We start from the raw sequence: 16215 nt of genomic DNA, 5'->3' as shown, positions 1-16215 counted from the left end.
GTAAAGGGGGCAGGGAGCAGAAGGAAGAAGGGAGTTTGGGGGTCTCCCAAGGGCGGAGGCCACAAATGCAGAAGGTGAGGTCATGGGTGTCAAGAGAGGGGGCTGTAGACAGAGCAGCGGGGTACCCGGGGGATTCTCGGGGAGCACGTGCTGATAGTGGGGGAGTGAGGGGTTCGAAGGACGGTGGTTACTGAAAGGAACGGTGGCGAGCATGGGAGCTTAAAGCAGAAGGTCACAAATATGTGAGTGCGTGGCCAAAGAGAAGCTTAAACAAGCGCGTGTCTGCCTTGTATAGTGCAGCGCGCAGTGAAACTAAAAGTTGAATCAAGCACGCGGTGGGAGCGTGTGAGGCAGAGAGGAGACGCCATGCGCATGCACATCGCCTGTCCGTGCGCGCACATGGTTTGTCTCCCTTCGCGCACCAAACCGACAACAATATTCTCGCCAAGACGAATCAACGCATGCACTGCATTCGCTAGGCGAGACCTAAAAAGGGGGAAAACACAGGCCCAACCAACTAAAGAATGAGTGCATTGTTAGACATTGAAGCAAAGGCATTCACTAGTGGATTACTTCAAGATATATCTATCAATCAATCAGGAAATTTATAAAGCGCACTACATACCCGGCTCCAAGATGGCTGCCTGGTAGGAGCTCCTGTAAAGAGCTCCCGGTGCTTGGGATCCCAATTCGGGCTTTATCCCTGCTAAGCACCCACCAGCCTCAAGGAACTGCACTACCAAAAGTAACTGGATGGTGAAAGTAACTGGATTGAAAAGTAACTGGTTTTTCACGCTTACCTGCATGGCGGAGATCGGGAGCCTGTGAAGACCTGTGATCTGCTCCTGGACGCTCGCCTGCAGACACCCCCATCGCCTTGCCGAGACTGGGCAGCTGGAGCTCGGGGACGGAGGATTGATTGGTGAGTCGGTGCGGAGGGTCGGAGTCGGCTGGAGCCTGCGGAGCTGCTGAGGGATCCACGCACGACTGAGCGGTCGCAACCGGAGTCTGCCCCGCCTCGCCTGGCTGCTGCGCCACTACACAGGACCTGGGACGGAGGTCCGGAGCCCACCAGTCTTCGGACGCTGCGCACGGCTTAAGGAGGAAGGGGTCAGAGGCGTGGATGAGGGGCTGCAACGGGACCAGGCACCGTGAGCCGCCTTGTGCGCCTTCAGACACCCCCATCGCGCTGCTGGACTGTGCAGCTCAAGACCCGGGAGCCTGCAGAGCCTGCACTGAGCCAGCGATCGGATCGCGCCATAACAGAAGAGCCGCTGCGGCGTCGGAGGGGCTGAGAGAGTGTCCCATCCGATTCATGGCAGAGGACGCAGGCTGCAACGCCGGGAGCCCAACCTCTCCGCTGCACCGGAGCACTTGCGAGATAGTGCTGGGCTGAGCGGCCGAGGCTAACCAGGAGCCTGCAGACCTAAGGTTGTGTTGCCTGGCCGGGACGAGGCCACGACGACGGACCTCCCGCCCGCTCCATAGCACCGGGGGGTTGAGAGAGGCCCCCCCTCCCTCCCGCCCGCCTCAAGGCGCTGGTCGCTAGGTGCTTTGCCTGGCAGTGACGAGACCACGAAGACGGACCTTTCCCGCCCGCTCCACAGCACCGGAGGGCCGAGAGAGGCCCCCCCCCCCCCCGCTTCAAGGCGCTGGTCGCTGGGTGCGCTACCTGGCCGGGACTAGGCGACGACGACGGTACCCCCCCCGCCCGCTCCGCTCCACAGCACCGGAGGGCTGAGAGAGGCTACATCTTCAGGGTAATACAGGCTTGGAGCCCTGATTTGAGATCACGCACATACAATTCAATTTATACAATTTGCAATTCACATTTGCCCCAGTATTGGAACTTTCATAGATTCCCATGCTTTGTATCATTCCCCGTCGTCGGAATGGGAGCCTCGGTAGTATAAAAAATCATAGAAACAAAAGAGAAACCTAGGCCTAGGCCTCATCTCATTTTGTATTCTATCCACCTCTTTTTGTGAAAAAGAGACCAAACTTTTGCCAGGACCAATCAGAGCAGCCTCACCCTCTAGAACCTTCCTGAGAGAGCTCAGAGCCTCAGATTTTTCTACCGCACGTTGTGCTAGGGAGTCTCCACTGAGCTCTGCTCAGTTTTCACTGTTTTCTACTTATTTCTTCAAGTTTCTGCTTCAAATCGTCATGTCTGACAAGGAGAAGAAGGCCTTATTCAGGTCCTGTGCCTCTTGTGGCAAAAAACGTCTTTTTGTGGAGGATAAGCACGATAATTGCATCTATTGCTTATATCCTGACCACAAGGCCACAGACTGCAAGATCTGCAGGACTTTCTCGAACAAGACTCTTCGGGACAGAGAAGGCCGGCTACTTACCTGGCTTCAGAAGATGAAGACACGCAAGGAGGTGCTCTCTTCGGATGAGGAGGATTCCGTGTCTGCTGCTTCCTCGCAAAGATCAAAGAAGAGGGGTAGGTCTCCCCCTGGTTCTTCGACATCTGAGCCCCCTCTTAAAGCCCCTCACAAGATCTCTGACAGGTCTGAGAGGGCTGGTCCCCTTCAATCTCCTCACGAAAGTGTAAAGGAGAGGCAGGGACAGGCTACAGCAGTGGTGCCAGCCTTAAAGGACAAAAAGGAGGTGGTGATCCTTTCTCCTCCGTCCAAAAAGATCAAGCCCAGTGAGAAACACTCTACTGGCACGTCAGGATCTGGGCCGGAGAAAAAACAGCGTCCGTCGACGACGAGAACACCAGGTACGTCGACGACTGTGACTTTGGCTACAGTTCCCGCTGTTTCTGTGGCTCCGTCGACGGGCTCGTCGACGGTAGTGGTGTCCACGACGACGACTTCGTCGACGTTCAAGGTTCCGAGCTCGTCGACGATGATGGCTTCCACGTCGACGACGACTAGCAGGCCGCTGTCGACGGCCGCAACGACGATGAAGACTACGTCGACGACGTCGGCTTCCACGTCGACGACGATGATAATGACGACGAGTTCGTCGACGAGACCGTCGACGGTGGTCCCATCGACGACGAGGATTGTGTCGACGAAGGCTGTGGTGCAGTCGACGGTTACAGTAACTGATGCTCCGACGACGACGGCGTCGTCGACGAGACCGTCGACGGTCCAAAAATTGCATTTTCCAGTTCAGAGAATGAAAATCACGCCGGAGATGACGTCTCCGCGACGAGTCTCTTCCCATCTACCGACAATGCTGTTAGATGATGAGTCTGACGAGGATGAGTTTCAGGACAATTATGGACCTGCCTATAGTCCCTCGGACTTGAACGTAAAGTTGCAGGAGACGGACACGGAGGAGTATTTCGACCAGGCAGGTGGCCAACAACTACATCCTTATGTTGTGGAAGAGCGACATCCGCCGAGTTTGGGACAAGGCATGGTAGCCATGCCCTCCTCTCTCATTTCGGATCTTCAGGACATGCTTCAGGATTATCGTAAAAGGTTTCCGTCAGACCCTTCCGGACAGACTACGTTTTTTCCACTTCCACCACAGCCGCAAGTGCAGCCGGCTACTAGTGTTCCGGTGGTACCCTCCACACCACCGCCAGTGACACCTTTGGCCCGGGTTCCCACACCAGATCCCGTACCACTGCCCGATGCCCATCAGGATACCTCTTCAGATGAGGAGGTTGTTCCAGTGGATCCCTTGATGGATCCTTTACAGGACCCTGACCCGGATCAGGGGGACAATGACCCGCAAGACCCAAATGCTGCTGGTCGTGACACTTCCATCTCCCCTCCGGTGGATATAGGGGGTTTTCATCATCTGATGGAACGGGCTGCTAAGAGGTTTGGACTACCTATTTCAAGAGAGGAATCGGAATGTTTCCTTTATGACTTTAAGGAACAACACCAACGCTCTGTCAAATCTATTCCCATTATAGAGCATGTATGGGAGGAGGGCATGAAGATCATGCAGAGTCCTGCCACGGTGATTCCAGTCCTCCCCAGACTGGAGAAGAAATATAAAGCTCCTGAAGGCAGTCCAGCTTGCCTTATTGGTCAGCCAAAGCCTGACTCGGTGATTTCTCAGGCGGCACAAAGCAAGTCAAAGAATCCGTCCACACCGTTGACCACTCCTCCGGACAAAGACGGCAGACGTCTGGATAATGTTGGAAAACGATTTTCCTCTATGGCCAGCTTACTGGTTAGAGCGGCGAATGCCCTTGCCATCTTAGGCCGTTACGACCGCCAGATGTGGTGCGACATGGAACCCTTCGTGGACCTATTACCTGAGCCCACTAAGGAGGACGCCAAGAAGGTGCTGGCGGAAGGAGAGAAATCGTCTGCAGAAGTGATTGACTGCGCAATGGACATTGCTTCCACGGCCTTCCGGGCCTTGGCCGGCTCCGCCGTCTTACGGCGTCAGGGTTGGCTGAAGGCCACCTGGTTTCGTCAGGAGGTCCAGAACAGAGTCCTAGACCTCCCTTTTGATGGGGAGATGCTGTTCGGGAAGCATGTGGATGATACCCTACAGAATATCAAGAAGGACACAGACACAGCAAAGTCCTTGGGCTCTCTCACCTATCGCAAGGTCCCCTTTAGGGGCGCACGAGGGAGAGGATTTACATCTTACAGAGGAAACCAACAACGTTTTTCCTCGCAGTCTTCCCAGTCATATAAACCCAATTACTCGAATCAGCGACAAGGGCAATCAGCATCTTTCTCTCGCAACCCTCCGCGAGGCCGTCAACAGCGACAAGGCCGTGACAACACCAAACGACAATAGCGGCCTCCCGGCTCTACCTGCTGTTCCTCCCCTCCCGATCACATCAGTGGGGGGCAGGATATCCCTTTCTCTGGACAGTTGGATGTCAATAACATCGGACCAATGGGTCCTCAACATAGTGAAGAGTGGCCATACTTTGGAGTTTCACGACTTTCCTCCAACACGAGCTCCGGGCGCCATCCGCTCAGGACATCTAGGATTACTACATCTAGAAGCCCACCAGTTGTTCCTCAAAGGAGCAATAGAACCGGTCCCGCTCTCTCAGAGGGGCCGGGGGTTCTATTCAAGATTCTTCCTAGTGCGGAAGACGAAAGACACTTGGCGTCCCATCCTCGATCTTCGGGAGCTCAACACCTATCTCGTAAAGCTCTCCTTCAGGATGGTCACTCTCCAGGAAATTCTTCCTCTCTTAAATCCAGGCGACTACTTGGCGTCGCTGGATTTAGAAGACGCATATTTCCATATTCCAATACACCCAGCTCACAGACAATACCTTCGCTTTACAGTGGGAAAGAGCCATTTCCAGTTCAAAGTGCTTCCATTCGGCCTTCGATCGGCGCCGAGAGTGTTCACCAAAGTATTGGCACCGGTGGCAGCTTTCCTTCGACGACAATCTCTCGAAGTTTTCCCTTACTTGGACGACTGGCTCGTCAAGGCACCATCTTTCCAGGACGCTTCGCAAGCCGTGTCTACTTGCCTCCATTTGTTCCGCTGCCTGGGCCTTCAGTTGAACGAACACAAGTCAGTCCTCCTGCCTTCCAAATCTGCAAGATTCCTGGGGTCCGTGCTGGACACCACGCATTGTACGGCTCGTCCCTCAGAAGAGCGACAACAAAAATTGATGGTTTCGGCTCAACTACTCTGCCGCAGCAGGGTCCTATCGGTCCGCCAATACAAATCCCTTCTCGGATCGATGTCCTCCTGCATACCATTAGTACCGCATTGCAGGCTAAGGATGCGTCCTCTACAGGAGGAGCTGGACAAGCAATGGCGCCAAGCAGAGGGGTCGTTCGACGACAGGGTTGTCGTAACATCAGCAATGAGAACAGCGAGCGAATGGTGGCTTCAGAAAAGCAATCTCGCCCAAGGCCTAACATTCAGGATTTCTCCTTCACCCATGGTGATGACCACGGACGCCTCGTTGGAAGGCTGGGGTGCAGTGCTCCGAGAGCTTCAAGTCAGTGGCCATTGGAGTCCAGGACAGCGGCAGTGCCATATCAATTTCCTGGAGCTGACAGCCATTCGGTTGGCCTTGCAAGCTTTTCTACCCAGAGTGGGCAATCGCTCAGTGCTGGTCCGGACGGACAATACGACGGCCATGCACTATGTAAACAAACAAGGAGGCACCAAATCGCAGACTCTGTCCGCAGAAGCTCAACGGATTTGGGATTTCGCAATTCACAACAACATCACTCTGAGAGCCGAGCACTTGGCGGGAACTCTCAATGTCAAGGCGGACGCCTTGAGTCGCCAGACGGAAGTGACTCACGAGTGGGAGTTGAATCAATCCATTCTCGACGGAGTGTTCTCAGTTTGGGGGATGCCGACCATCGACCTCTTTGCTTCGCCGGAGAACGCCAAATGCCGGTTCTACGCAAGCAAGGTTCACCATCGGGGGTCCCTAGGGAACGCTCTTTCGATGGCCTGGTACAGCGCGTTCTTTTACGCTTTTCCTCCCATTCCCCTCATTCCTCGAGTTCTCAAGAAAATGAAGGCGGAACCCTGCAGGATGATTCTAATTGCTCCAGCGTGGCCCAGACAATTCTGGTACACAGAACTGCTGCGACTCTCCCAAGCTCCTCCAATTCACTTGAGGCCCATTCCGTCCCTCTTGTCCAGGAGTCAGGGACAGGTTTTCCACCCGGATCCGAGATCCCTCCACTTGACGGCGTGGCTCCTGAACACAGAGAATTCAGTCATCTAGCTTTGTCTCAAGAATGCAGAGAGGTCTTGGCTCATGCCAGAGCACCAAGTACCAACAAGACGTACACGGCAAAATGGAAGAGATTCTGCTTGTGGTGTCAACGGGAAGGTCTCCATCCTTACGCTTCCCAACCTCATCAGTTGCTGCCGTATTTGCTATCTCTGGCTAAGTCTGGTTTGGCACATTCATCAGTAAAGGTGCATCTAGCGGCCATATCAAGGTTTCGACGCAGTTCGGCAGGTCCTTCCTTATGGTCCTCTAGGGTGGTTAAACAATTCTTGAAGGGCCTATTCCGGATGTATCCGCCAGTTCGTCCTCCTCCACCAGTGTGGCAGCTCAACCTTGTCTTGGCTCAACTCATGAAAGCTCCGTTCGAGCCGGTTCACAAGGCAGACTTAAAGTTCCTCTCCTGGAAACTAGCACTCCTCTTAGCTCTAACATCGGCTAGACGAGTGAGTGAGCTTCAGGCACTCTCCATAGTGCATCCATTCCTGCAATTTACTAAACAAGGTCTGGTTCTTCGGACTAATCCCAAATTCATCCCGAAAGTGCCATCTGAGTTCCACTTGAATGAACCGGTGATTCTGAAAACATTTTTTCCACATCCTTCTACACCTGCGGAGCGTACGCTCCATTCTTTGGACATTCAACGGTGCTTAAAGTTTTACTTGGAGCGCACACGTCCCTTTCGGAAGTCTACTCAGTTGTTTGTGTCCTACAGTGCACCTCGTAAGGGGTTGCCTTTGGCAAAGACTGGCATTTCCCGCTGGATCTCCAGTGCGATTCAATTCTGTCATCAGGAAGCGGGCAAGCCGCTGGACGGCAGAGTCCGTGCACATTCCACGAGGTCGGTGGCTTCATCTGTGGCTCTCTTTTCGGGAGTTGCCATTAAAGACATCTGCAGGGCAGCAACGTGGAGCAGTACTCATACCTTCACGAAACACTACTGCCTGGATTCTGCAGGACGAGATGATGCGGCTGTTGGCCAGGCAGTCCTGCGTAATCTGTTTCATTGAGAGGTGAGCTTTCCCTACGATCCCTCCATCCTGGTGAGCACATTTTGTTTGTTTTTACTGTACTTTATGTATTTTTCTATGGTTATGTGATGCCATGTATTTACAAAATGTGTTCATGGTGCTGTACTGCTAGCTATTCTGATACAAAGCATGGGAATCTATGAAAGTTCCAATACTGGGGCAAGAAAACAAGTTACTTACCTGTAACTTTGGTTCCCCAGTATTGGTAACTTTCATAGATTCCCATGCGCCCGCCCACCTCCCCTGGGAAAGCTCATCCTTTTACAGAGTTAGTGGCTGTTTGCACAACGGCTACGAAAATCTGAGGCTCTGAGCTCTCTCAGGAAGGTTCTAGAGGGTGAGGCTGCTCTGATTGGTCCTGGCAAAAGTTTGGTCTCTTTTTCACAAAAAGAGGTGGATAGAATACAAAATGAGATGAGGCCTAGGCCTAGGTTTCTCTTTTGTTTCTATGATTTTTTATACTACCGAGGCTCCCATTCCGACGACGGGGAATGATACAAAGCATGGGAATCTATGAAAGTTACCAATACTGGGGAACCAAAGTTACAGGTAAGTAACTTGTTTTCATATCAAGGAATCTGAAGGTACTGAGCCAATCTTGGTCTAAAACAATGCTTCTGAAAAATTCTGCTGGAAGACTCAACAGGCACACAGAGACTTAAGGTATTTATTTCCCCCACCCGCCTGCTCACTTTTTAAAAAATAACTACCTCCTTTGTTCAAACTGGCTGGGGCCATAAAGCTGTAGCAATAAATCCCCTTGTACCTCTGATGTCCACGAGGCTCCTCAGCTTAACTCCCCCACACCGAGATAAGAATTCCTCCCAGCTAGCCTTGAGCATTGCTTGCTCAAACAGAAAATGAAACTCCCTCCCCTTTGCTCCCTGCCTGCATGATTGAAGGGAAACTGCTCCTCTCTGCTATCTAAGCAACAGCAACAAACAGAGGACTACTGGCTCTATTTCACCTATTTGGCGGCCATGTTAGATTAGACTAGTCTCTCTCTTGGGCGGCCATCCTGGACTAGTCATTTTCATCATTATCTGATCAACATTTGTAATGCACAGATTGCTACCTCATTTATGAAAGAATGTCTGCCTATTATTGCAGTATTATGCTTATACCTGTATCAGTTATGTATCTAGACCTTCTTGTGAAAGAATGTTTGCCTATTATTGTAGTATTATATTTCTACCTAAATTTTGAACATTTGTAATGCACAGATTGCTACCTCATATATGAAAGAATGTCTGCCTATTATTGCAGTATTATGCTTATACCTGTATTTTGAACATTTGTATTGCACAGATTGCTACCTATACCTATTATTGCAGTATTACTCTGCTACCTGTATTTTGAACTCTTGCAATGTACAGGCTGCTACCTCAAATACCTTGGCTGCTAACTATTGTCATCTTTGAATTTTGATTCATGCACAACACTGGCTACATCTGTATTCTGTTCATATATTCGATCAGTAGTATACTCACACCTGTATTCTGCACTATTTTTGCACATTTTCGCAACCTGCACCCATCCCCATTTTTCTCTCCTGTTATGCACCGATTGCTACCTCATATATTGCATGCTTCCTCTGCATTCTACACTATTCTGCACAGTTCTGCAACGTGCATCCATTCTCACTCTTCTCTCCTGTAAGGCACCGATTGCTACCCCATATATTTCTGGTTGCTCACTAGTGTCACTTCTACCTGTAGCTTGAACACTTATAATGCATATATTGCTACCTCATATATTCCGATTGCTCACTAGTGTCACTTCTACCTGTATTCTGAACATTTATAATGCACAGATTGCTACCTCATATATGTTGGGTGCTAACTAATGTTACGTTTGATTTTTGATTTTTGATTCATGCAAAGGTTGATCACTAGTGCCACTCTTGTACTTTATAACTTGTACCCTACAACTTCTGTATGTTTTTTTGCTTCCTCGCACATTCTTACACTTGGGTTATGTTGATGGATCACTAGTACTACTCTATACTGTGTAACTTTGTACTGTGTAACCTACAGTAGGTATTTGTTTTTCTGCACATGTGTACCACTATAGTGCATTCTCCCATACCCAACTAAACCATCATTGCGACATGGATCCTATCGGCAATCACACATATAAAATCAATTACCCACCGTCACTCACCAAAAAAGCCGCTAAACGCTTTAAACACAACTTCCTTAGGTCACACCCTGAAACCCCCTTTGCTGACACCTACTTCTCACCGGTCAATGGATCCCTGAACACTGATATCAGCTTCCACACCTCACGCAGAGCTCAATAGAGAAAAGCGTTCCTCACCCTACTCACCGTTTCCTCCACCAGGAAATCCGCTCACAGCCTAACTCTCTCCATCACACCATCCCTATTCTTTCCAGGCAGAGCCACCATCACTATTTACAATAACGGGATTGTCCTATCCCAATCCACAGACAGGAACCTGGAACTAATAGACAATTTGTTCCCCACTTTCAAAGAGCACCTCTCCAATTCACGGACCAACACTCATATCTCCTCCAGTCGCACCAACCATGACCTCACAGCTACATACTCCTCAATCAGGGACACACCTACCACCCCTGACCTCGCATCTCCCACCCACAACCCCTCTATCCCAGTTCAGCACCAGACAGATGTAACACACGACTCAAACACAGACACAGATCGCTCCCCCTCATACACCACTCACACTCCCACCCCTTCTACCAACCCTCGGACCTCCACACATACCATCAACACCCCTCTCACACCTACAGCAGGCATTAACACTCCGCTCACCGCTGACAGCACAGCTCCCACCCACAACACACCTAACCTAGTCCAGCACCAGAACATCACGCACTTTGACAAATCCCCTCCTTTATCCCCCCCATTCTCAGTCCCCATTTCCCTCTAACCAACTATGCAGAACTCCCCTCTCCTCTCAATTTACCCCCCCCCCCCCTCCCCACAACAGGACCATCATGGGCCCTCCTACTCTCAGCCCTCATTACCCTTCCCGCACCCTCACCACGACTAACATTCTCCCAGCCTACACTTTGTCCTCCCCGCCTACCATCAATGCCCTCACTCATACCACCAACCTCCTTCCTACGTCAGCCACACCCTCCCGCCCAAAACCTCTCACCTCCCTAACACCATCCCGTACACCAACACAACGCAGACCTGCTCGAACACCAGCCCACTCTCCCACCTGCACACAAATTCCCTGGTCAGCCATTCACCTCTGTCCGCCACCCCCACCTCCAACACCTACCCCACGATGGACAACATCATGGCCACCCTCACTCAGATCAAAGAAGATATACACATCATCAAAGAACTACTCTCCACGCACCCCTTACACCCCTCACCCACCCCCACCTCCCCTCCCAACTTGTCCCCTACCCCTCCGGCTGACTCAGTCACTCAACAAGCCCTGCAACGGGCGTCAATCCCTGGTCATAGGCGCAGTAACTGCCCTCGTCCCCCTCATCGCCCCTGCAACCCCTCACACAAATACACCTCCCCGCACAACTTGTCCCCCACCCTGCCGATTAACTCTCTCACTCAACTCTCCCTAACCTGACCTCAATCCCAGCTCGCAATCGCAACAGCCGCCCTCGTCGCACCCACAACTCAACTTCTGACCTCGACACACTCACCCTTCTCCGCTCCTATGACCCAGCCCCCCAAAATCACACAGCCCCCCAAAATCACACAACCACCCCACACCTCAACATTCCCACGATACACTCTAACCCCCTTAGACCCCCCACACTAAACAGCAGATTCTCCATCCCCAATAACCTTAGAAAAGTCCCTCTCTCTCTAGAACCATCTACCACCCTCAATACACCCCGTCCCAAATGCACTCTCCTCAACTGCAGATCGGCCACGAAACACTCCGCCGCCATTGCTGATCTCCTCTTATCGCTGGACCTTGACCTAATCATCCTGACTGAAACCTGGCTAACTGAATCTTCGACACCTATAATGGACATTCTGGTTCCCCCCCAACTACCACATTATCAGGCTCGACAGAGTAGGCAAAATAGGTGGTGGAATTGCGTGCATCTACAGGAACAACCTCTCTGTTCAGAGAGTCAATTCCACCTCCCTACCATCCCCAACGTCCTGGGAATACATCTGCCTTGACATTATTAGTGAGGGCAAACCGATATGCTCGCTTCACAGCATTTACCACCCACCCAGGGACAACTTCACCTTTTCCCAACAAATCATGGATATGATCTCAACCAATTCCGGAAGGCAGCTCACCCAAATATATCTTGGTGACTTCAACCTCCACTGGAACGATCGTAATGACGCGGTGGTAAATAGTCTTAAAAACTTCCTCGATGCCCTTAACCTCACCCAAATATGCAACAGCCCGACCCACGAGAAAGGTTCTATCCTCGACCTGATCATCTCCAAAGAGGACTCTATCCAACTCGAGTCCATCCAACCCTGTGACTGGTCAGACCATCATATTGTCACATTCTTTATCAATGAAAAAGTTAAAGTTAACCCGGCTCAACTCTCCAAGCCCAAAGTCTGGCAAAGAGACTTGAAAAAACTCAAAGCAGGAAGTTTGCCCCCTAATAGTTGCAACCTCCTACTCCCACCTACAGGCGCTACGGACGTTCAAACCCTGACTGACCATTATCTCAACGCTATGACCTCAATAATTAATGAGGCTGCACCTATGCAGCTAAAAAGAGCTTCTACTAAAATCTCCAATCCATGGTACGACGGGAGTCTCAATGAGGATAGACGAGACATGCGACTGGCAGAACGTACCTGGAGATCAGCTCCCTCTGCAATGCACCTAAAAGATCTGAAGAAAAAGAGAAACGCCTACTTCAGGAAAATAAAACGCTCAAAATCAGATTTCTTCAGCCTCCAGCTCGACCAAGCAAAAAACCGCCCGAGAAAACTGTTTGAGCTAATTAGAACACAAACCCCAACCACTCAACACTGGGCGTGAGGCACCCTCCTGTGAAGACTTCGCTGCTTTCTTTATCCAAAAAACTGACAACATAAAGAGCGATCTCCTCATTGATGCAAGCCTCTACTCCAAACCCCAGTGCCTAGCACCCACTGAACCAAAAAACAATGCTACTTGGTCAACCTTTGGCACATATTCGGAAGAAGAAATTGGCAAACTGCTCAGCACCCTGAAACCATCCAATCACCTTACGGACCCCCTTCCTGCTAACGCAGTAAAAGACTTTACCCCTTTGCTGCTCCCTCTCTGGACTAAAATTATCAACAGTTCTCTCCAACAAGGAAGCATACCTGATGCCCTCAAAGTGGGCCAGGTCACACCTCTTCTAAAGAAACCTACAGCCGACCCCTCTGATCTCAACAATTACCGTCCCATTACCAATATTCCCACTCTCGCCAAACTGCTGGAAAAATGTGCGCAACTACAATTGACTAAACACATCGAACAATTTGATCTCCTTAACCCTCACCAGTCAGGCTTCCGAGCAGGACACAGTACAGAAACTGCTATGACTCACATAATTGACGACGCACTTCAAATGCTAGACCAAAACGAGACCTGCCTCCTCATCCTCCTTGATCTCTCTTCAGCATTCGACACCGTTAAACATGAGAACTTACTAGAACTACTAAACGCTAGAATGGGTCTATCTGGAACTGTTCTAAAGTGGTTCACTTCCTTTCTTCACAACAGGTCGCAGAAATTCAAGAGCAACAACCTGATGTCCTCGCCAATACCCGTAACGCTAGGCGTCCCCCAAGGATCCTCTCTATCCCCAACTCTGTTCAACCTAGTCATGGAACCGCTCACCACCTTGCTACAAGCATCCAATGTACACTTTCACATGTACGCCGATGACACCCAACTTTATCTCAAATTACAGTCCCCCAAAGACATCTTGCTCCTGAACTCAACGATCAGATGCACCCAATCCTGGCTTGCCGATAATCATCTCAAACTCAATGCCCTGAAAACAGAGTTCCTTCTGATTTCACCTCCAGCGAAGATCTCCACCACTCAAACTTGGCTTAAACACCTAACCGCACTCAATGTCCAACCGACCATCGTGGACTCAGCAAAATCTTTAGGCATAACACTTGACACCAATCTCAACATGCAGCAACATATCAGCAAGGCAACAAAGGGAGCGAACTTCCAGATCAATACTCTGAGGAAACTCAAACCCTTCCTCCCAGCCAAGGACTTCCAAACCGCAGTACAAGCACTAGTCATCCCTCGAATTGAATACGGCAGCATCGCCCTCTGCGGACTCCCACTAACTACAACCACACCCCTGAGAGCTTCTCTAAACGCTGCAGCGAGACTCATCACCGGGTCAAAAAAGCACTCCCATATTACCCCTGACTTGAAATCCCTGAACTGGCTGCCTTTTGAAGCCAGAATACACCTGAAAATCGCCTGCATGACACACAAGGCGGTACACCTAAACTCACCCGGATACCTCGCTCAGAAACTGACAATCTCTGGCGGAGTTAGAAACACTAGAGGCACAAACAATCTTCAGCTGAAACCTCGAAGATTCCGGAAGGAAAAAACATATAAGCGCTCCTTCTCAGGAATGGCGCCTAGGATCTGGAACTCACTCCCGCCCGAAATCAGGCTTATCTCTTCCACTACACTCTTTAAAAATGAAGTAAAAGCTATCCTCATGGCAAAATACACTTGAGCTTTTATCTCCGACACTGTTAATACTCTGCATCGATTTGTACGACATGTTTGACCCCTTTGATTATTTGTATTAGCTGTTTTATTACTCACATGATTGGCTTTGTAGCCACCCAGTTGTACTGTTTTGACCTATTGATTTATCTGTCTGACTATACTCCCTCATGTACTACTCTTTGTAAAGCGCTCTGATATCTGCGAAGATCTTGTCCGCGCTATATAAAACTTTCAAAATAAAAATAAATAAATAAATAAATACCCGAGAGGGTCTCAAGGCGCTGGGGGGGGGGGGGGGGGGTGAGAGGGAGCAGCTACTGACGAAGAGCCAGGTCTTGAGGAGTCTTCTGAAGGCCAGTAGGTCTTGGGTCTGCCGTAGTTTAGTGGGGAGGGTGTTCCAGGTCTTGGCGGCGAGGTGGGAGAAGGATTTGCCGCCGGCGGTCGTTCTTCGGATGCGAGGGACTGTGGTGAGGGCGAGGCCTGCGGAGCGGAGCTGGCGGGTGGGGTTTTAGAAGCTGAGTTGTCTGTTGAGGTATGATGGGCCGGTGTTGTGGAGAGCTTTGTGTGCGTGGAGGAAGAGCTTGAAGATGACCCTCTTGTTGACGGGAAGTCAGTGCAGGTCTCTCAGGTGGGAGGTGATGTGCCTGCGGCAGAGGATGTTGAGGACCAGGCGCGCCGAGGCGCCTGGATGCGTTGCAGTCGTCTCAGGAGCTTAGCTGATGTTCCTGCATAGAGGGCGTTTCCGTAGTCCAGCCTGCTGGTGACGAGGACCTGGGTGATTGTTTTTCTCGTTTCGGTGGGGATCCACTTGAAGATCCTGTGGAGCATTCGGAGGGTGCTGAAGCATGATAAGGAGATGGCGTTGACCTGTTTAGCCATGGAGAGGGTGGCGTCAAGGATGACCCCTAGATTGCGTGCGTGGTCGGTGGGTGTTGGTGCTGTTCCTAGTGATGTTGGCCACCGAGTGTCTTCCCAGGCGACGTACACCATTCCTTCGTGGAGGTTGATTTTGGCAGTGTGGGGGTCTTTGGTGAGGGAGATGAACAGCTGGGTGTCGTCGGCGTAGGAGATGATGTTGAGGTCATGCTGTCGGGCGACGTGGGCTAGGTGTGCCATGTAGATGTCTACAGCGTCTGGCTGAGGGAAGAGCCCTGGGGTACGCCGCAGATGATCTATGTGGCTTTGGAGCGGAAGGGGGGGAGGCAGACGCTCTAGGTTCTGCCGTAGAGGAACGATGTGGCCCAGACCATGTCAAAGGCGGCTGACAGGTCCAGGAGGATGAGGGCCGCTGTTTCACCGTTGTCGAGCAGGCTCCTGATGTCATCGGTGGTGGCGATGAGGGCGGTCTCGGTGCTGTGGTTGCTGCGAAAACCGGATTGGGATGGGTCCAGGATGATGTTCTCCTCGAGGTAGCGGGTCAGATGTTTGTTGATGATTGTTTCGGTGACCTTCGCTGGGAACTGAAGCAGAGAGATGGGTCGGAAGTTCTAGAGGTCTTTGGGGTCTGCATTGGGTTTCTTGAGTAGGGCGTTGATCTCGGCGTGCTTCCAGCTCTCCGGGAAGGTTGCTGTCTCGAAGGAGATGTTGATTACTCTCTGGATATGGGGTGCGATGGCTGTGATGGCTTTGTTGAAGATGTGGTGTGGGCATGGGTCTAATGGTGGTCCAGAGTGAATGGTGTTGATGAACCTGCTAGTATAGCAGGCGGTTGGTGCTGCTGGTGGTCGTGGGGGTGGTGGTTGTCGTTGCGGTCGTGGCGCTGGAGCTGTCGAAGATGTCTGCGATATTGCGGTGGAAGAAGGTGGCCAGTGTGTTGCACAGGTCTTATGAAG

The 16215-nt window shown here is 51.1% G+C and overlaps 1 protein-coding gene across 3 annotated transcripts in view; it reads left to right on the top strand.

The window, feature by feature from the left end:
- JADE1 (jade family PHD finger 1) overlaps positions 1-16215 on the top strand; it is a 223176-nt gene that overhangs the window by 68869 nt on the left and 138092 nt on the right. The gene's annotated exons all lie outside the window — the stretch shown is intronic.

Source organism: Lissotriton helveticus, chromosome 2_1, assembly GCF_964261635.1.
Source record: "Lissotriton helveticus chromosome 2_1, aLisHel1.1, whole genome shotgun sequence".
Taxonomy (NCBI): Eukaryota; Metazoa; Chordata; class Amphibia; order Caudata; family Salamandridae; genus Lissotriton; species Lissotriton helveticus.
This window is presented reverse-complemented; position numbering and strand designations above follow the sequence as displayed.